This window comes from Xiphophorus maculatus, chromosome 23, assembly GCF_002775205.1.
Source record: "Xiphophorus maculatus strain JP 163 A chromosome 23, X_maculatus-5.0-male, whole genome shotgun sequence".
Taxonomy (NCBI): Eukaryota; Metazoa; Chordata; class Actinopteri; order Cyprinodontiformes; family Poeciliidae; genus Xiphophorus; species Xiphophorus maculatus.
Window position 1 is genome coordinate 29,734,630 of NC_036465.1, and position 22,661 is coordinate 29,757,290.

The 22,661-nt window shown below is 40.7% G+C and overlaps 1 long non-coding RNA gene and 1 pseudogene across 1 annotated transcript; one reads left to right on the forward strand and one right to left on the reverse strand.

The window, feature by feature from the left end:
* The first annotated feature begins 3,466 nt into the window (after positions 1-3,466).
* On the forward strand, positions 3,467-17,248 carry LOC111607160 (annotated as a pseudogene).
* Positions 7,907-8,939, reverse strand: LOC111606871. Its single transcript, XR_002752266.1, has 3 exons — positions 8,705-8,939; positions 8,083-8,125; positions 7,907-7,947 (listed from the first exon to the last, which is right to left on the reverse strand). It is a non-coding gene; the product is annotated as an uncharacterized LOC111606871 (long non-coding RNA).
* Positions 17,249-22,661: the final 5,413 nt, after the last annotated feature.

Sequence of the window (22,661 nt, forward strand, 5' to 3'; positions counted from 1 at the left end):
CACGTGGCAGGAACGAACCGTTATACCTAGGATTTCTGTCGGCTAATAATGTGTTGTCTCTCGGGTTTCGAAAATGGGCAGCTCTAAGATCGTGTAGTGTCCGCTGGGCTTTACACTAAGGAAATGAGGAAGGAAGGAGTCAGTGGAGAGCACCGGAGTTGAGCCTTTTTTCATTTAGTGTCATTAACAGAAAGAGATGATAGTGCCGATAATTAAAATGACGTTGATAGTTTTAATTTATCGTACCATTAATTGATTTATCGTTTATCGCGACAGGCCTAGTCTTCGGGTTCTGCTGAGCCGCCTTCCTCCGTCTACTTTCCTCACCTCGATATCCAGGAAGAACCCCTTGCCTTTCAGCCCTGTCCATTTCCCTCTTCATTTTCTCTTTGCGTTTATGTCTGGCAGCCAATTCATCAGCCAGAGGGTTTTGCTTTGGATTTTTCTGTTGCTGCTGTATTTTATGTGACAATGTGGCAGTCTCATCCTCGTAAAACATGTCACAATGCTTTTCCTGTAAAAGAACATCACATTTCTTAAGTATGTCCTCTAAACTGTAATCACTAGATTTCTTTTTTTCTTTGGTACGCAGAGCCTCATTTTGTCTGAAAAATTTCCGGCATTGCTCTTTCTTCCGTCTCCTCGTCTCAATTTCCTCAGTTTGATGGAGTCTATCTGACTCAATCATGGCAGCCCTGTATTGCCTTTCAATTTTAGCTCGTTTCTCCTCCTTCTGTTTATATAGAATTTGAGCATCCCAGGTATCAGTCAGAGACTGTTTTATTTCATCTTTCTGCTTCCTTTCTTGTTGGTCTTTCAACTTCTGGAGTAACTGCTGATTGGCCCTCTCTGCACAACGCTTGTTCTCCAGAAGAATGTAATTGGCAGCTTCTTTCCTCTTTATTTCGTCTAGATTGTTGTGACGTTCCCCTCCACTTGACGTGGAGGGATCCGTCAGTTATTGTGATTTGTCCTGAGGCGGAGCAGAGTGGGCGGGACCAGGATTCACCAGGACCAGCGCGTCATCGCTATAAAAGGGAGTCGGCTTCTCCACCCAGCAAGGCTCTACAGAGGTGGCTCTTCCCTTACCTGTCTGGCCACCCTGTTCTGGTTATGTTTTGTTTGTTTGACCTTTCTTTTCTTTTGCAGAACTTCTCCGGTTATCACTGACTTCAGAGATGCCGTCGACCACCGAGGGGGAAAGCTGTTTGGCTTTGTTTATGTGTTTGGGTTGTTCAATAAAGAACATATTCTTTATTTGATGGCCGTGTTTCTCTGGCTTTTGTTACGGCTCACGAGTCAGGTCGTAACAATTGTCGTAAACAATCTTTTTACAATCCTGCTGAGAAAGAACCTTTACAGGAAGCCTCATCTCACGCTGGTGTTGAAACACAGATATAGAAGGAAAGTCTTCATTTGTCTCCTGCATAGCCATTTCTTTAGAAAACATGTTCTCCTCTAAAGTGTCTTTCGCAACTTCTTTATTCTTCAGGTCCTGTATGATGGGTTTCTGTTCTTTTTTACATGACAAAGGCTTCTTAAACTGTTTGTCATGTTTGTCTTTCCTAGTAACCTCATTGCAATTAGCTGTGGACACAGCTCTTTGTCTCATTTTTCGTTCATGTTCTGCATTTTTTGTATATATCGTCCAGTATGAAACAACGGTGTTTGAAGATTCTTCCTGCTCTCGAAGTCGCAAAGCTTGGTAAAGTTCTTCATTTGGTTGTATCTTCTTTGTCCTTACTGTAGGAATAATAATCTTGGGTAAACGAGGGGAGTCCATCTTCCGTTTCTGTCTCACGGTGCAAAGAGAACAATTCACTATAAATCCGCTGGGTTCTGCAGGTCTGGCTCTAGAACACAAGTGACAAACTATTTAAGAGGTTTCAGAGCTGATGTCATAGACCTGACCTCTACAAACGTTTTCTTCTCAGAAGTCTTCACACTTCTGAAGCAACCAGCAGTTTGGAACATCCCGCTGTTTTGAAAAATTATATTTAGCAGAGATTCATCTGATTCAGCTTCCAGGACCTATAAAACAAGCAGTTTATTATAAGAAGAAGTACAGAACTATCAATTTGACAACTTCTTCGTTATGAATACAAAAATAGCATAAACATTTTGTGCATTTGTGATTTCACATTTGTTGAGATAGGCTGAAATCAGGCCTTTCAAAACAAAAAGATTTGTCAAGCTTTGAGAAAACGAAATTACTATTTTGTTATAATAATTTCCTAATCTTAATCTGAGCGTGAAAATAATCTCCAGTTGGTATACAATAAATCTATTTCCTAAACCTAGGTCATTTCCTACCTGCTTTAGAACTTTCCCTATCTCCTCATCTTAAACATCTTCAACAGTGGCGCTGAAACTTGGATTCCCTATCATGTAGTTGACCAGGTTCTTTGAGAGAAAATGTGGTGCCGGTCCCCCATGTACAATCGATACAGCAATCATCTTTCCTGCTAAAAAATACTCATCTTCCCTGGCAGCTGTTGTACAGAGCAAATTTTTACTGTGGGTAATTAAATCTTAGATCTGCTTAAGACAGACACATAGGCACATGTTTCTGCAAATTTTTATTTTAGAAGTACTACCACTTCACTAACTAAGGTTAGTTAGGTTCACTAACCCAAAAATGACTCACCTCTCGAATTGCACCCAACGCAACGAGCTTCTGGGGGTCCATCAAAGATAGGACGATTTCTCAGAATGGCCATAAGAAGTGTGAGAAACTCACGCCTCGGGCCACCTGTGTCCAACCCTTCCTCCAAACAGCCAGCATCATCGTTAAATTTGATGAACATGTCGTTCTTGTCGGAGTATGTGCTCCTGTGAAAGCCCCGAACAGCTCCATCCCACACATCAGTACGACATATGTTGAACCGGCTGACTTTCTTGTGGTCAATATTCTTGGCCAGTTCTGCAATAATATCATGTGGCTGCACGTTTGTTTGTCTAGAAAAAAATAAACTTATTTTAAAACAGTTGATTGATCACACTTAGCATTATGTAATTACGTTCAGGACCAGGATGCAGATTAATTTAATACAAAATATTAAAATTACTAACAAATGTTCTTCTGGGGGCAGGTCCTGCTTTTTGTCTTCTGTAAAATATTCAATCTCATCATCATCATCATCATCAATAACAATGGGCTCAAAGAGAGTGGTGTAGTCTCTGGAGAAAAAACATGCACAATATAGATGAGGTAACAAAAAAAAAAAGCATAAAGGTGTACTTCCAACTTTCCTTCACAAAACATTCAATTTATGTCATAAATTACATATACAACATCCAAAGTACATAAATTTACAATAGATGTATCAGTATTACTTTGTCATGATGACACTACAAACACACTTCTTTTTTATGACAGAAGCCCCTACACACCTGTAACAGGAGCTCTGGACAGTGAGACATTGACTGGTGCAGCGGCGTAGGAAGCGGGGGGGACGGGGGGGACATGTCCCCCCCAATATTGAAGCCAGGTGGATATGTCCCCCCCAAAAAATTGTACCGCAAAATATTGGATTTTGACATTTTTTTAACTAGCGTGCTTTTATTTTGAAGGCGCAGCATCGCGTTACGTCACGGTACTCCCCCTCCCCTCTCTGAACTGCTGAGTGAGCACTCAGAAGGGAGGGAAACAGCGACACAGAAGTCAGAAACTTGCGAATGAGGTAAAATGGTCTGTCGGGAATGCTGCTATGAATATTGCTTATTTATAACGTCTTGTTGTCAGTTCACTTTCATATATAGGAACTGAATCTTTTTGGTTTAATCATCTTAGTCTTGGGATGATCACTCATCCAATATTTAACTGCTAACTTTCTCTAGACGTTTGCTACGCTAGCCAAAATGTCTTTTTTTTATATATATATATATCTCATTTCAGTACAATGCCACCACCAACTAAAAGGCTGAAACAGCAGCAGGACTTACTCAGCTTTTTTAAAAAGAGTAACGTCAGTGTGAGTAACAGTCACACAACACAAGGGCAACACCTGTGTTGCCCTTGTGTTGAAATTAGCCCGGTCTGGGCGTGCGTTTTACGAGGATTTTTTATTTTTTGCGTGGTTTTGCTTCGCCGAAATGGACAGATATTATACCTGCCGCGCTCCTGATCGTTAGTTAAAACCACAGGGAGAGTTAATTTTAATTCTTAGCAGCGGCTAACCAACAAATTAACTTCTGCACCTTTATTTCCTCAAATAAACTGCTGGCTCCTCTTTTTAGACTATAAATAGATTAACACAACATTGACAACTCTGTAGTTTTCTCTGTTCTGTACTGCAAACTGGAATTAAAGGCGCCATTTCTACCAAAGGTCTGGACAGACTGGCGACCTGTCTAGGGTGTACCCCACACCAGAACCTCCCGACCCCACTAAGGGACAAGGGTGTACAGAAAATGGAAGGATAGATGGATTTCTACCAAAGGTTTAGAATGCGTTTTTGAACCAGATGCTTCAAAGCGCCCTGTCCATAATTCTTCAACACACTGTCAGCTCCCTGTCAGAAAGACTTTAGTTCAGAGTCCATAAGATAATACTCTGAAAGGATTTTAATGGATTTATTTTATTTGCCTCTGCGATTAACTCTGCGCGTAAAGTCTGTAATGTGACAAATAAAATGTTTTGTTTGATTTAAAATTGGCCAAGTTAGGCTCAAGAGCTGTACCTCATTTCTGAAACCATCTCATATGTTTAGGAGCAACAATGCAGGGACAGCACAAAGGAGACAGGAAAAGGAGAGGATAGTGCAACCGGGCTAGAGGCAGGAAGTCAGAGTGAGGGAGAGACAGGAGTGGAGCAACAGGTAAGATAGAGTAACTCATACGAGTAGATACTTCATGAGAGTCCACAAAAAAAGTTGAAAATTTTAATCTTTTGCTTGTAGTAAGTGTAGTTCAGGGGCATTGAGTGACATTGTAACTTTTACTTCTAGGGAGTTCAGACTAGGGACACACAGCTGAGAGACTCTGAAGTCAGTGGACAGAGAACAGAGCCAAATCAGCCACATCCAAAATTCATAGACCCTCAAGCTCTAGCCAACAGAACTTTACATTTCCAAGGAAAGTGGTACAAGGAATTTCCCTGGCTACATTATGATGCAGTGAAAAATGGCATTTTGTGTTTTTATTGCATGGCAATTTACCAGGACAAACTCACACCATTTGGTGCAAAATCCGAACCCGCCTTTATCACTTCTGGATTTAAAAATTGGAAAAAAGCATGCGAAAAATTTAAAGCACATGAAAATAGTCACACACATCGTCATGCTGTTTCTGTGACTGCACAAGAAAGTCATCCTATAAATGCCCAATTATCCAGTGCTTTGGCAACTCAGCAAGGTGACAATAGGCACTGTCTGGAGAAAATTGTGAGCTCCATAAAATATTTGGTACGGCAGGGACAAGCTTTGAGAGGGCATGACGATAATGACAGCAATTTGTATCAACTGTTAAAAAATCTGGCAGAAGATGATGCCCTTTTGGCTAAGTGGTTGCTGAGGTCTCAGAAAGAATACCTAAGTCCACAGATACAGAATGAAATCTTGTGTTCTATGAGCAATAGTATTGTCAGTGAAATAGCAGATACAATCAGAAACCTACCAATTTTTGAGTTTGCAATTATTATGGATGGAACACAGGACATTTCTGGGAAAGAACAAAAAAGCATTTGTCTGCGATACATTGACAGTGACATGAAGCCCCATGAAGAGTTTATTGGCTTGTACTCAGTTTCTGAAACAACAGGAAAAAGCCTTGCTGCTGTTGTTAAAGATGTGCTGCTCAGATTAAACTTACCAATGCATGGTTTACGAGGTCAAACTTATGATGGAGCAGCCAATATGTCTGGGAAGCATGCAGGTGCACAGGCACTGATAAAGCAAGAGCAGCCACTAGCACTTTTTGTTCATTGTGGAGCACACTGCACTAATTTAATTGCACAGAAAGCTTGCTTAGCCTCAGTTCTGATCAGAGACGCATTGGATTGGGTGAACCAGCTTGGAGTTCTTTTCTCTCAGTCAGGGAAGTTTAAGGCAATCCATGCAGCAACAGCACATACAGAGAATCCATCGTGCACTGCAATAAAACCCCTCTGCCCCACAAGATGGGCAGTACGGAGCAAAGCAATCAGAGATGTTTTGTCACAGTATGGGTCAGTGCTGGCTAGCTTGCAGGAGATGGCTTCTGGTGCCTCAAACACAGCATCCACTGCTAATGGACTGCTGGGGCAGTTTAGGAAAGGTAAAACAGTTTTGGGTCTCATCCTTGCCTCACCTGTGATTGATGAGCTTGAATGCCTGAGCATCTCTTTCCAGAAGAGAACTCAAACCATTGCTGGAATGAGGACTGCTGTGAAAGTTGTTCAGACTTCACTTAAGGCTAAAAGAAATCAAGAAAGTTTCAACACTCTGTTTGAAAAGGCGATGGCTGAGGTTCAGTCTTTGGGTGTTAAACCCATCACAGTTACACAGAGAAGGCCACCCCCAAAACGCTTCACTGAAGGAGCTAAGACACATCAACCTGAATGTGCCAATGACCACTACAGAGGTGAATTCTTTAAAGTATTGGATGTTGTAGATGCACAGCTCACTGGGCTATTTAACCAGGATGACTTGCTGACTTTGCAAAAGTTGGAAGAGACACTTCTCAGTGGAACGATTGATGCTGCAGTCATTGGGAAATACCCAGAGTTGAATAGAGAGTTACTTTCAGTGCAACTTCCTATGTTTAGACTGAACTACTCATTTAGCAACAGCGCAGAAGCTGCAGGGATCATTGGTGGACTGCCTGGAGAGGTCCGTAGACTTTTTGGGCAAGTGGAAACTCTGGTTAGGTTGCTTTTGGTGGTCTCCGTTTCATCCTCTGAGGCAGAGAGAAGTTTCAGTGCGCTTCGTAGACTCAAAACGTGGCTCCGGTCTACAATGACTCAAAACAGGCTTAATCATGTTGCTGTCTGTCATGTACATAAAGATAAACTTGATTTACTGGACAAGAAGTCAGTTTGCAAGCAATTTGTGGCTGCAAATGAAAGGCGGAAAAAACATTTTGGCTCTTTTGCCTAAGCCAGTGTTTGCCATCCTTTTATGTTTCCGGCACATTTTTGGCGAATTATAAATGCATGGCTGTAAAGTGCAATTGTTCAGAAGCACAGAGGTGTTGATCTCTACCTAGGGTTATGTGGCCTATAATCTCTGTGCTAACTGCTTTTCCGACAGTTAAAGCACACTGTAGTCAGTGAGTTAAAAAGCTTGTCTATTAAATGTGTATTTATTGTTGGTAAATATTTCTTCATTTTTGATTTGGTTTAATTAGTCATACAGTTCGACAAACTGAATAAGCATATTTTGATTGATTTTCTTTTCTTCTTTTACTTAATGTTAAAAGTGTGAATAATTTGTTCACTACATTGTCTGTGAGGGCTCTTTCATCTCAGAATTTTGTTTAATCAAAGAGATGGTTCTATGGTCAGTCAACCTATATAAATTCATTTTTGACCATTATTGCAAGTTTGACAAAATAAAACATATCAAACTTTGCACTTGTGTGGCCTACTGAATTGTTTTTAATCCAACTGAAATATTTGATTTTCTAGTGTGTATGCGGACACTAAATATGCCAAGGGCTGAAGCCCTTGAAAGACATCTCCCTTTGCTTAATAAAAGACTCCAGTCATTTTGTTTGGTGATATGCTCACATCTTATGAACAAATGCATTATGTAAATTTTAAATGCATTATTTTTGCAAGACACAATTTATAAAGGAATAAAGTAAAAGATTAAATAGCCTTTTTTTTAAGTAGCGTACTTAAGATATATTTCTGTTGAATATTTACGAATCTCAGATTTCCGACATGTGTCCCCCCCAATTGTAAACTTATTCCTACGCCCCTGGACTGGTGCCTGGATTGTTGCCATTGTTATCCAAGTCCATAACCTGAAAACAGAGAAAAGACAAGAGTAAAACTTAATGATTGACTAACCTGCAGTTATTTTAATATTTAAATATTTTACTTAAAGGTTTGAGATAAAAATCTGTGGATTGTTGTGTGAGATAATAAAAAGTTTGTACCTGTTGTACTTCATTTGCAAGTACAAGATCCCCAACACCATTCCTTAGAGGACAATGAAAAAACATATTAATGGGTATTTTGAGCATATGCTGTCAAAGTATAAATTATGGGATCACCCAGTTTTCTTCAATGTCTCAATCATTTTATTGCACTGTAACTCCTCTGTCCATCATCTGACTAAAACAGACATAACTTAAAACATGGAATGCCTAAAAGCAGTTTTGGCAGTACAATGCCATCTTTATAGAAGCAAAGGGATTTTACTCATTATCGCAAAAAACATGCAAAACTATTTGACAAAAGTTATTTACTGAAACTCTTGTGAACCTTTTTGTTATATTTACCTAAACAACTGTATACTTGTAAAATGTATAAGACATTGAAGAAAGCAAGGGTAGTGTAATAATTATTTCCACGCCAGTATATTCAACATTTAAAGACAAACATCTTGAAAAAAAATACAAATACTTCCCAGGACATGTTCCCATAACCACATAATTTAAAAATATCCACATTCAACATGTCACCAGTACATACTGTATGAAAATTCACTGAAGGCTATAATACTTTTCATACACATACACACACCATGCTATGGCATGTACCTAAAATATAACTTACTCTGTTTCTGCCACCTTTTGCAAAGGACTGCTTTCATCCATAGGTTCCCATGGCTGAAGAAAATGAAACACAATTTCACATAAAAACATCGGCATAGTCCTATGAAGCTTAGGTAAAATGCTCTTGTTGTGGTCACTCAACCAAATAAAAACAAAAGACCAAATACATTTTAAGTTGTACTTACCAGTGTATCAGCAAGATCAAACTCAGAGTTTTTTCTAATAACAACCTCTGGGTCGGAATCGGACGAGTCTGACAATTTTCCAACTGATAAACAAGGAAAAAAAGACAAAACAAGCCAATTTAACTTCTACTAAGTGATAGTACCGTGTTCGGTCAACTATATTACATTGTATCTGGAAGCATAAACACAGCACTGGTAAAAACTAATAACTGAGTGTCTAGCTATCAAGTTTCCAGGAAGTAAGTTTACATTTAGGAGCCAATCTATGTATACTTTTTACTTGATTGGTTCATGCCACCAATGCTTAATTGCACAGTTTTAAAATGTACATTTATTGAAGTTAGTGCAATGTGCCAAACAATACACACAAACAGCTGAGCTTACCTTCTTCAAAGTCCCTTTTCAAGCAGAGGAAAAGAGATCCTTTGGTATGACTTGCCAATTTCAGCCTTATAAGCTGCAAGAGTAAAAGGTGTTTGTGTCCCAGGGATATTAATAACCTCTGTCCCATCTGGGTACAGAAGGAGGAAAGGTCCATCTTTTATATCTCATTTTTCTTTTTTCTGTATTCAAGGAAGGTGCTGAGGGCTGGTGTAGGGCAGGATGGAACAGGCTGTTGTGCTAGAAGTAAAGTAAAGAAAAAATGTTGCACATCACATTCATGCAAACAGACGATATGTATTACGAACGACACAAATTACTTAAGGCTGTAACGGACCTTAACGGACCACAGCCTTAAGCAGTGCCTAAGGCTGTAACGGACCTTACTATTTTTAATTTAATTTAATTGGTTTATTTGGTAGGGACAGACATACAGCGACATGGACAAACTGAACAAAACAGCAGTCTCATGTTTACGTCACAGTGCAATAGCAACAGCTAATTCGCAGCACTTGTCCCTAGATGGGCTTTTTCTATATATGGCTAATACCATGCTGCTGTATTATATCGAGTTTGTGTACTTTTAACTGCATTTACAATGAACAACTAAATGACAGTGGACACGGTCTGGAGACCACTAACGTTAGCAAGTTGCTACATCCATAAGAAACATAAATATTTCTTTATGCTTATTAACTTACTTGAACATTGTGGAGTATCTTCCATAAATATTTCCTGAAGTTGAAGCCTCTTGCCACAATTGCTGCAGAAGTTTGGTGACGGCTCAACCAGCTCTTTCCCGCAGTTTGGGCAAAACATTGCGACGTGACCGTATTCCCGCTTCTCATTAAAACGAAGCACACCACTGTGGTCTTCACCTTCCAGGTCCTCTCCAGTTCCTCCCTGAGGCCCTGGTATTTCTCTAGTTTCTCGTGCTCCTTTTTCCTGATGTTGCAGTCGCTTGGTATTGCTACATCTATCACAACGGCTTTCCTCTGTTGTTTATCCACTACGACAATGTCTGGTTGGTTCGCCATTACCATTTTGTCTGTCTGGATCTGGAAGTCCCACAGGATCTTAGCTCTGGCGTTCTCCGCCACCTTTGGGGGTGTTTCCCACTTTGATCTCGGGGTTTCCAGTCCATATTCTGCACAGATGTTTCTGTACACTATGCCTGCAACTTGGTTATGTCGTTCCATGTACGCTTTCCCTGCCAGTATCTTGCACCCTGCTGTTATGTGCTGGACTGTCTCAGGGGCCTCCTTGCACAACCTACACCTTGGGTCTTGTCTGGTGTGGTATATCTGGGCCTCTATTGCTCTGGTGTTTAGGGCCTGTTCCTGGGCGGCCAGGATGAGGGCCTCTGTGCTGTCCTTGAGTCCAGCTTTTTCCAGCCATTGGTAGGATTTACTGATATCAGCCACTTGGATTATTTGCTGGTGGTACATCCCATGTAGGGGCTTGTCCTGCCATGATGGTATCTCTGGCACCTCAACCTCCGTTCCCTGTTGTCTGAGATATTCACTGAGCACATTGTCTGTTGAGGCTTTGTCCCCGATGTATTTATGGATCTTAGTTGTTTCGTCCTGGACTGTGGTTCTCACACTCACTAGTCCTCTGCCTCCTTCCTTGCGGCTCGTGTACAGTCTCAGGGTGCTGGATTTGGGATGGAATCCTCCATGCATTGTTAGTAGTTTTCTAGTCTTAATATCAGTGGCTTTTATCTCCTCCTTTGGCCAGCTAATTATTCCAGCAGGGTATCTGATTACTGGCAGGGCATAGCTGTTTATTGCGCGGACTTTGTTCTTGCCATTGAGCTGGCTTCTCAGGACTTGCCTTATTCGTTGGAGGTATTTAGCTGTGGCTCCTTTCCTTGTGACCTCATCGAGGTTGCCATTTGCTTGTGGTATACCTAGGTACTTGTAACTGTCCTCTATGTCTGCTATTGTTCCTTCTGGGAGTGAGACCCCTTCTGTGCGGATGACCTTCCCCCTCTTTGTGATCAGCCGACCACATTTCTCTAGTCCGAATGACATCCCAATGTCCGTGCTGTAGATCCTGGTGGTGTGGATCAGTGAGTCGATGTCTCGCTCACTCTTGGCATACAGCTTGATGTCATCCATGTAGAGAAGGTGACTGATGTTGGCCCCATTTTTGAGTCGGTATCCGTAGCCAGTCTTGTTGATAATTTGGCTGAGAGGGTTCAGGCCTATGCAGAACAGTAGCGGGGACAGAGCATCTCCTTGGTATATGCCACATTTGATGGACACTTGTGCAAGTGGTTTGCAGTTGGCTTCAAGGGTGGTTTTCCACAGCTTCATCGAGTTTGCAATGAAGGCTCTCAGAGTCCTGTTGATGTTATACATCTCTAAGCATTCAATGATCCAAGTATGCGGCATTGAGTCATAGGCTTTCTTGTAATCAATCCAAGCCATGCACAGGTTGGTGTGTCGGGTTTTGCAGTCTCGGGCAACTGTGCGGTCTACGAGGAGTTGGTGTTTGGCTCCTCTGCTCTTTACACCGATACCTTTCTGTGCCGTGCTCATGTGTTTATCCATGTGTTTGCTTATCTTGGCCGCTATGATGCCTGACATGAGCTTCCATGTTGTGGAGAGGCAGGTTATTGGTCGGTAGTTGGGTGGGACTGGACCCTTTGTTTGTTATATATATATATATATATATATATATATATATATATATATATATATATATATATATATATATATATATATTGAATTGGAAAGAGTGATATGTGTTTATACACATACATATAAATCTCTCTCTCTCTCTCTCTCTATATATATATATATATATATATTGAATTGGAAAGAGTTATATGTATATATGTCTACATATATATGTATAATGATGACATTAAAAGTGTCATTAAAAGTGACACTTTTAATGTCATAATAAAAAGTTTGAGGCTTTTTAATTATAACAATTAAAAGGCCTCACATCTATCTGTCTGTCTGTCTGTCTGTCTGTCTGTCGTTTTTGTAGGAAAACTGGAGCACCCAGAGAAAACCTTTTGTTAAAATGACTAACAATAACTTAAACTTACTAATACCGTGTATGCTACCTTCAAAGATAAGGCCTCATATGTCTGACGTAGCTAACAATCTTACAAAGATGTTATGTAAACGAAAAGTGATAGCTGCTGTTTTCACAGACAGGCAGAAGACAAAAGGAAAGACTGGTTTGAAGAGCCATCCATCCATCCGTCCATCCATCCATCCATTGTCTTCTGCTCGTCGGGTCGTGGGGGCGGAAGCCTAAGTATGGAGGCCCAGACTTCCCTCTCCTCAGCTCCAGGGGAATCCCCTCGCATTCCTTGGCCAGCTGAGAAACAATTATTCATTTTGTATGGGAATGGATGGGAGTTTTACAATGTCATTCTCAGTCTCTTGGCAATCCTCAGGGAGGTGTATAGAGCTGGAGTCCAGTGAGGGAAGTCTGACAGACGTGGTACTGCTAACCTTCTGACGACTCGGTGAAGATCTGCAAGCATTGCTGGTTTTTCCCGCACAGATCTTGGAGCTGCTTCTCCCTGGTCTTGCTGCTGGCAGAGTCCCCTGAACAGGCTGTTTGCATTTCTGATGGCTGATTTTTCTACTTTCACCTCCACACACTCTGTCCAGCTCAATTAAGGACAGCATCTCTCTCCTCTCAGCCTCACGAAGTTCCTTTTTCTCCTGCTGTTTGCGTCGTATCTGGGAACCCCACGAATCAATCAGACAAATGTTAGCTGCAGCTTTTTTCTCCTTCTCCAGTTTTTCAAGTTTCTGCTCTGCAGCTTCCCGATGTTTAATGTCTTCCATTAACTTTTCCTCCATAGAAGTCCTTTTCATATCTTCTTTTTTCTTTATAAGTGAAAGTTGGTCGTACACAATTTGTTTACGCATTTCAAGACTTGTGTTGTTATCAGCAATGTCACAGTGACTGTCACGATCTAGAACGGCCGATTGATGATGAACAGCTCTTTCTGGCTCAGTAAAGTTTTGTGTCTTCAGGTTCTGCTGAGCCGCCTTCTTCTGTCTACTTTCCTCACCTCGATATCCAGGAAGAACCCCTTGCCTTTCAGTCCTGTCCATTTCCCTCTTCTTTTTCTCTTTGCGTTTAATTTAATCCATTCATTCTCTTACACCTTTATCCCACTAGGATCAGGAATGCTGCTGGTGCCTATCTGCAGCAGCCAATTAGCAACAGGCACAGTACACCCTGGACAAGTCTGTTGCAGGGCATCACAGACAGGAAACACAACCATGCACACTCACACCAAACGAGAAATTTAGAAAACCCAATTAACCTGACTGTGAGAGGAACCTAGAGCAGGACTTCATGTATTTTGTCTCAAAACTTGTAGTGTTTGGTCTCCAACTTTGCTCCTCAAGCTCCTGCAAAACTCTATGCTAGCATACGCAAAACTTTCTGCTTGCTTTTGGAGCAAAAAGGCACCATCACCTGGCAGCCTCTCAGTGAATAGAAAAAAAGTGTACTGGATGCATTTGTTTCCTTCAAGCACAGGTGAGCCTGTGTATGGGTGAATATGGCTACTTTCAATTGTAGCAACCTGAACCACTCATCAGATGTAGGAAGAAACAGCTTGCGCTTTCTGCTCCATGTTAAACTAAATGCCCACCAGCAGATGCTAACAGTATTCTGATCAACTGTGTTACAACATAGTCATGACATGATATCAAGCCAACCTGAAAATGTGTGCTCTTTAATATTGGCTATCAGTAGTAGCCACACAGGCACACCCACTAGAAGGAAACAAATGCACCCAGTACAACACTTACATCTTTGTTCAAAAAGCAAGCAGAGAATGTTTCGTTGATGAGCAGAGTTCTGTGAGAGCACAAGAACAAAGGTTGGTGTACAAACATTACACATTTTGACAAAAAAAGACATGTAATCCTGCTTTCAAATTGAAAATATTGACTCTCAAATTATGGCAGAAAAATTCCCCCATATCTTAGCAGGAAGAATGTAGAGAAAACTATAATGCTTAGATAAGCAGCCTCACAGAAACGTATACACACAAACTATCCCTGACCTGCTCTTCTCATAATAAAATAGTTTAGTTTATTTAAAAATTAAAACCAGTTAATATTCAATAAACTAATTGAAGACCTCACCAGAGCTTCCTCGGTCTCTTCACCTTTCTTCAACAGCATCACTATTCTAGCACTGCTATTCTCCTGAATATCTAATATAATATAATACAATATAATTCACATGTTAAGTGATCAGTATTATCAGGTGTTGTGTGGCCATTGCTCACAGTGACATTAAACTTTAAGCAACAACAAAAAAGGCAAATTTTGCTGCTGTTTCATTTCCTTGTGATGAAATAGAACATTGTGGCTAGAGTAGCTATGTTTTTAGACAAAGTTAGCAGTAAAATTTCAAAATCAAATATTTTTCACAACTGCTGTGAAATTATTAGGAGGGACAAATGTGCCTGCCTCCAATATTGTGGGGGACACGTCCCCCCCGGTTCTAGGAGGACCTAGAATGCTGGCAGACTGCACAGGTATATGCACGGGCATGTGGAGGGTAGCTAACTACTCTGGCAGCTTGTGGAGGGTAGTCGGCGGCTCTGGTGGCTGGCGATGGAGGAGCTCGGGCCTTGGAAGGCAGTCCGGAGGCTGGTTTGAACCAGCGCAGGAAGGCTCGGAGGAGCTAGCCGCAGGCAGAACGCAGGCACTACACGAAAAGGAGGAGAAGCAAATCAAAAATCAAGACACTTGGCTCGGGGCTGGTCGAGGACCAGCTTCTCTACTATTTTTTTATATTTAAAAACTCAATTCTGCCCAATTCATAATCCAGACTTGAATCTGACTGAATATCTCTGCAAAAATCTGAAAATAGCTGACAGTTGATTGTAAGATTTTTAGTAGACTTTTAGCAACCAGGATGCGTCGAGTGTTGGGGGATCTAATCCACCTGGATCAAGCCTGCGCCGTCCCGGGAAGGAGGATCACGGACAGCCTGACACTGATCCGAGACACCATCTGTTTTGCGAGAGACAGAAACATTCGGCTGATAGTCCTAAATCTAGATTTCGAGAAAGCGTTTGATCGGGTCTCGCACCAGTACCTCTTCCAGGTACTGCAAAAAATGGGTTTTCCTGGGAGGTTCGTAGCGTGGGTGGGACTGCTGTACCGAGAAATCTCCAGCAGATTTATGGTTAACGGGTTTCTGACAAAAGCAGTGAAAGTGAACTGCGGTGTCCGTCAGGGTTGTCCGTTATCCGCCCTTCTCTATGTGCCCTGCGTCGAGCCGCTGGCGCAGATCTTGAGAAGGGACCCACAGATTTTAGGTGTAACGATACCGGGGAGTGGAGGGCAGGTAGCGAAATGTCTTTTATACATGGATGATTTTAACATTTTATGTACAGATCTTTTATCAATAGATAGGATTTTTCAATTAACCGATTGGTTTGGGAAAGCATCAGGGTCAAAATTAAACAAAGAAAAAATTTTATGGACCATGGAAAGAATGAAAAATTAGGATGTGAGTTTCAAGTAACGGAAGAAGAACAAAAAATACTGGGAGTAAAATTTGACAAACATGGAGAAGGAAAGACAAACTGGACTGAAATAACAAGAAGAGTAAAACAGCGACTGGGATTCTGGGGGATGAGGAACCTCACAATAGAAGGAAAGATTTTAATAGTTAAAGCTGTGATTTTACCAGTGTTTTTACTCACCAGTGCTGTTTTTATCCCTCCTAAGAGAGTGTTTTTAGAACTACAACGAGCCATTTTTTTATTTCATATGGAACTCCAAATGGGAAAGGTTAAAAAGAGAAATTATGTACAAACCTAAAGAAAAAGGAGGAAAAGGAGTCCCAGACCTTCACTTGTTTTTAGGTAGCCACTATATGAGCACTCACCTGAAACAAGCCATGAACCTTTCCAGCAATAACAAAACAAACAAGATGACCAGATTCTGGTGTGGGTCCTATCTTAGAAAATTAAAAATGATAAAAATTGATTTTAGAACTCCAGTAGCTTTTAACCTTCCTCCTGCATATGTTTTTATACGGAAATTTTTAGAACATTTTAAACTGGAAGGAGAGTAGAGCAAGATTTTAACAAATCATTGTTTTATTATTTCTGTTGTGCAGGACCGGGAATCAGTGACTCCAGTGCTCGGCCTCCTGTATGGTGACGCCTCCACAGTTTGGCGCAACGTGAGCCATCCCGTCCTTTCAAACAGACTCCAGGACCTGTCATGGATGGTGGCTCATGGGATCCTGCCGGTCAGAGCCGTTATGCACTCCCGCGGCATGTCTGCAACGTCCATCTGCCCCCGACCCGGTTGTGGCGCGCCGGAGTCGGTGAGGCACCTGCTGTGGGAGTGCAGCGCTGCTGTGGACCTGTGGGCGAAGGCCGGCTCCTTCCAATTCCCACACTTGCCAGCAAGGGAGGTCCTCCATGGGCAGCTAGTGCTGTACGGGGTGAGCCAGCAGAAAATAACGAAAAAGGACTTCGCTGAGATGTGGCTCACCCTAGCCACCATAAAAGACGCCATTTGGACCTCCAGAAACTTGCTGGTGAGCAGGCGCAGGCAGATGCCCCCCGTGGCTGTGATCCGGATGGTGGCAGCAAAAAGAGGAACATCAAGGGCTGCAGGTGGCGCGCCAAGGACACAGCCACCAAGGAGAATCGCCTGCGCCTCCGTGGACGAAGGAGCCGGCGCTCCACGAACAGAGGTCCAAGCAGCGGCGGCCTGGCCCTCCGGGTGAGGCAGGAGGGAAGGAGCTTCAGGGCAGGCTTCCCCTCTGAGCACCAGCGCTGTTTGGAAGGTCGGGACGGCTCCGGACTTTGGAAGGAGTCACCCCGGTCCTGCTCAACTTTTAATACACAGAGATTTTGTATTTTATACTCTTGTTCTTAGCTTCTTTTAGTCTAAACTGATGAATTTGTAAGTTCTTGAAAATTTCTGTATAATTGAAAAAAATGTAAATTTTTTAAAATGCTTACAGTACCAATAAATATTTTTCGAAAGAAAAAGAAAAAATAATTTTTTCTTTTTAGTGATTAAAATAATTTTCAGTTAACTGACTTGTAACGTTTTTTAATCAGTCAAAGGGTAACGTTCCTTATTGGAGAATATGATATCATCACTATTAAATATCTGACAATTTCACCAGCCTGTACTGATGTCCAGATAAATATTCTAGCTAAATCCTCAAATTGACTTAGAAAATGATATTTGATGTAAAATCCACTTTTAATATGATAGTTAAGGATATGTTAATGTGTTTTTGGTATGCAGTGAACCTCCAGGATTTGTGGGTGTTAAGAACCAGAGTTGTCTGCGAATGGCTAAAATCTATAAATACTTGAGACCCCTTCATAAAACACTTGTAACTGCGTCTTAATAGTTCAAACATCAAATATACCTTAATATGCATTAATACACACAGTGGAAGCCATGTTGACACTACCACAGAAGCTAACATCCAGTCTTCCGTATTTCCACTTTGAAGTTTACGATCAATACTGTGTAATTTAACGGTGCTCTTGGATTGACAGTTTTGTAATCGACAGCCAATTGTTTGCTAAGCAGCGTTGCATCAAGACATTTCAACTTCTCTAGCTGCATTTTCTTCATAATAACTTAGTTGGGCTTTACAGAAAAAAAATATTTGTGGTTTTCACAAATAATTTGAAATAGCATTCTATGGAAATATCTGCAAATATTGAACCCCAAAATCTGAACCATGAATAGTCACTGTAAAGATATTGAAAACATGACTAAACAGACAATTGTATTCGTTTAAAAAAGAATCTAGATTTTGGTTAAGTTGGACCAAAGTTTGAACAATAAATCTGTAACTATGCCTCCAGAGAAATAAAAATTCATCAACAATCCGACATATTCTGGATGTAGTTTAACTATCATGGGGAATGCTTGAATTTCTAAAACTGCCCCCCACCCCACCCAAAAACAAAAAAGTAATTTTTGAGGACACAATGGAGCCAATGTTCTGACCACACACAAAGATGAAATAGGAAGAGAAACAGCAGAGGTGGACTCACTGATGGTACTGTACCTGCTGTTACGCCGTTTATCCAGGAGGAGGAGGAGGAAGTTCAAATCATCTCTTCCAACCGTCGTAACGGGACGTGTGGAGATTCTTTACCAAATGATGAACATTATGAACAACCTGGAGCATCCTCATCATCAAACTATCATACAACAGTGTCTTCAGTCAGAGGCTTCTTCAGATCTGCAGTAATACAGACTGCTACAGGAGTTCATCCCTACACAGCCATTAACATGTTAAATAACCTTGGATGATAAACTTTTAAACAGCATTTGATCTGTTTAAAGTCACAGTGTTTATGAAACGTGGCCTCAGCCCAGACACATATTAAATTGAAAATTATGAAAATTTTCAATCATGAAAGTTGAGTTTTCATAGTTAATTGCGGTAATAATTAATACTATGATTAGGCCTGTCGCGATAAACGATAAATCAATTAATGGTACGATAAATTAAAACTATCAACGTCATTTTAATTATCGGCACTATCATCTCTTTCTGTTAATGACACTAAATGAAAAAAGGCTCAACTCCGGTGCTCTCCACTGACTCCTCCCTTCCTCATTTCCTTAGTGTAAAGCCCAGCGGACACTACACGATCTTAGAGCTGCCCATTTTCGAAACCCGAGAGACAACACATTATTAGCCGACAGAAATCCTAGGTATAACGGTTCGTTCCTGCCACGTGGTGTCCAACAATGGGCACAAAATAATGGCTACAAGTTCAGTGAACTAATTTTAAAACCAGGCATTAATCAATGCTTTACTACAATCTACCTGCAATGCATGTGGCTAGTGTCAGCGTAAAGTCCTGACTGAATGAAAATCATTAGAACCTATTTATGTCACGTTAACGAAGAACAGCTGAAAAGTTACCGGGTTTAACAACTGCAGTAGCAATTTAGCTCCAACTCCTCCTCTTGTCATTTCTGCATTATTTGCACAAAATGTTGAATAAACATTAATGTTGTTTCCACATATCATCTCCGATGTCCGCTGGACTTCGGGATGCGCCGTGTCAGTTGTTTGGGATTCCCCGACGTAATTTCCCCTCAGAAAGCACCGAGTAGAATCCACTCTTTCTGATTGGCTGCCTGTCACATTCAACAGGCTGAGTTAAAGCTCCCAGTCGGTGAAAACCCCTGATTTAGATCGGAGCGGCAACGACGATCTACCGCAGGGTGCTCAAACTTTTCTAGACCAAGATCTACTTTTTCTCTCACCAGCCGGCTGAGATCTACCTCTCATGACAGGAAGACATAAAAATTGTAAATTAAACTTTATTGACTTATTTTATATGCGAATATACATCAGTTATAGCAGAAATAATAAAGTGATAGAAAACTTAATGCAGTATATTTCCTCCTCAGTGAGATTCTCCTACCGTTTTACACACTCTCTCTCTTTTGTCGTTAAGCACGCCCGTTGCCGTGGCAACCGCCTGCGCCCCGCAAGCGGAGGTACGACGTTAAAAACATAACATTCAGTCCGTTACGATGTCAAGTTTCCAGGCTTGATATTTATTTCTCGATTATTGGTTGATTAGCTAATGTAAACTCCTGCTCTGCTAGTCAGTTGGTCTTTGAGTCGCTTTTTATTTTGCTAATGGAACTGAAACGCACTGAATTGCGCAACACGTTGTTGAAACAATAATTACTGAGAATATAAATTTTAACAGGTTTTGTTGATTATTATTTGTTGATATAATTCTTTAATGAAGCTACAAACGTTTAGGACCTTAGTGAATATTTTGATAAACGTGTCAGAAGAGGAAGTTCTGGTCTCATCGTCCTGGCGGTGTTCAGTTTGTCACCAACTGTCGAGATCAACTCAAAACCTTCCAGTGATCGACGTATTGAGCCCCCTGATCTACCGTAACACACCAAACACTACAGGATGATCGGTTACGAAATCGTAAGCGACAATGTTAGAACGGCCGGCGTTCTAACATTGTCTTAAGGGGAAAAATAGGGGTAAAAAAACCTTGTAGTGTGAATTATTGCATCAGGTAGTCGATGTGCCCATTTTCTCTATTTAAATCTAATTATTACTGAAGGGCAACATAGTATACAGACTTCATAATCTGCACTCTTTTGGTTGAATGCAGTATTTATTTCCACTTTGGCTTTATGTTGTTTAGTTTTTTTTCAAGTAAATTTTTTGTTAATGGAGACTGAGAATCCATTTTATTTTTGGTTGTTTTGTTTATTTTGTTTATCAGTTCCAGTGTTTAGTGTTCTTTTGAAATTAAAGCGTATCTAACTTTGGCAGGAAATCGCATGCATTATTACGTCATTTCCATTACATCAGTGTAAAAAGGTCTTCAAACAATATTATCGTTTATCGCAATAATTTTTGAGACAATTGATCGTTGAGCAAAATTTGTTATTGTGACAGGCCTAGGAATACCAAAGAATGACACGTGCCAGCTATGCTAACACTGATGTTTGAAAGCAGCCTAAAATGAACAGTAAAGCTCTTGTATCTGCGATGATAATAATGCTCCATACTCTAAAGTTCAACATTGAATTTCCGCCACTTCCTGGACACACAATTATCACGTTTAAACAAGATACGTATCACGTCTAAGATAAGTATCACGCTATTGCGTGATAGCAGTCAAAATATTTTTTTTTCTGTGTGATAGCAATGCGCTGCCATACAAATCAAACCAAAATTAATACTGTTCCATCTGAGGACAGTCAGGAATAAAACCCACTTCCGTTTTTCAGTTGAATGTGTTTGGCTCATTTGTCTACACTGGGCCACACATATATACAGGCATGAACAGCAGCACACGCCTAATAGGATTAAAGATAAAAAAAAAAGTGTGCAACACCCCCAGCCCCAAATGAAGGATTGTTTATTGGAAGTAAATCCTGAGTTTCACTGTAATAGCTGTATGCACAAACACACACACACACACACACAAAAAGGGCAGTGTAAGCTACAAAAACACACTCTTACAACCAGAACGTTTCAACTAAAAATAATGTTCACCTCTAAAAATATCAACTCTAATTCAAAACTATGCCCTAGTGTTTATATACAACAAATTCACCATTTCAATCGATTAAAAAATTAGAACCATCCTCATTTACAAAAGAAACATACCTTGTGCCTCTATCAATAGGGCCGCTAATCTTCTGTTCCTTTCTGCCGTTAAGCTGCCATTCTACAACATATATAGAGCAAAATAAAAATAAAATAACATCAAATCAAAAACTGGAAGTCATGTGTCATACAAAATAAAATGAGATAAAGGAACAAAGCGCTAAAGATGTCTAAATGAGAGACAGTTTAACCTGAGTTCATCCAACACTTTTTCTCATCAAAAATGTCTTTTGATGAGGAAAACACTGTTGAGTAGATTTAATGGGAAACCAGGTGATTGTGTTTTGCATTGTTAAGCCTATTTAAATTACAGCCACATTGGCAGAACCTAGTCTAAATTGTTGGGGAAAGTTTCATTTGTCTTAATATGAATGAATTTATTTGGAAATGTTTTAATGGTTTGAGACATCTCCTTTACTAGAAGGTGTGAATCACTTCAGAGCTTTTCCTGGTTACCATAGCAATAGCAACTAATGTTACACTTCTACCTAACTGATGATGTCATTAGGATCAGATGCTTTGTGTCATAGGTCTATGACATCAGCTCTGAAACCTCTTAAATAGTTTGTCACTTGTGTTCTAGAGCCAGACCTGCAGAACCCAGCGGATTTATAGTGAATTGTTCTCTTTGCACCGTGAGACAGAAACGGAAGATGGACTCCCCTCGTTTACCCAAGATTATTATTCCTACGGTAAGGACAAAGAAGATACAACCAAATGAAGAACTGTACCAAGCTTTGCGACTTCGAGAGCAGGAAGAATCTTCAAACACCGTTGTTTCATACTGGACGATATATACAAAAAATGCAGAACATGAACGAAAAATGAGACAAAGAGCTGTGTCCACAGCTAATTGCAATGAGGTTACTGGGAAAGACAAACATGACAAACAGTTTAAGAAGCCTTTGTCATGTAAAAAAGAACAGAAACCCATCATACAGGACCTGAAGAAAAAAGAAGTTGCAAAAGACACTTTAGAGGAGAACATGTTTTCTAAAGAAATGGCTATGCGGGAGACAAATGAAGACTTTCCTTCTATATCTGTGTTTCAAAACCAGCGTGAGATGAGGCTTCCTGTAAAGGTTCTTTCTCAACAAGATTGTAAGAAGATTGTTTACGACAATCTAGACGAAATAAAGAGGAAAGAAGCTGCCAAATACATTCTTCTGGAGAACAAGCGTTGTGCAGAGAGGGCCAATCAGCAGTTACTCC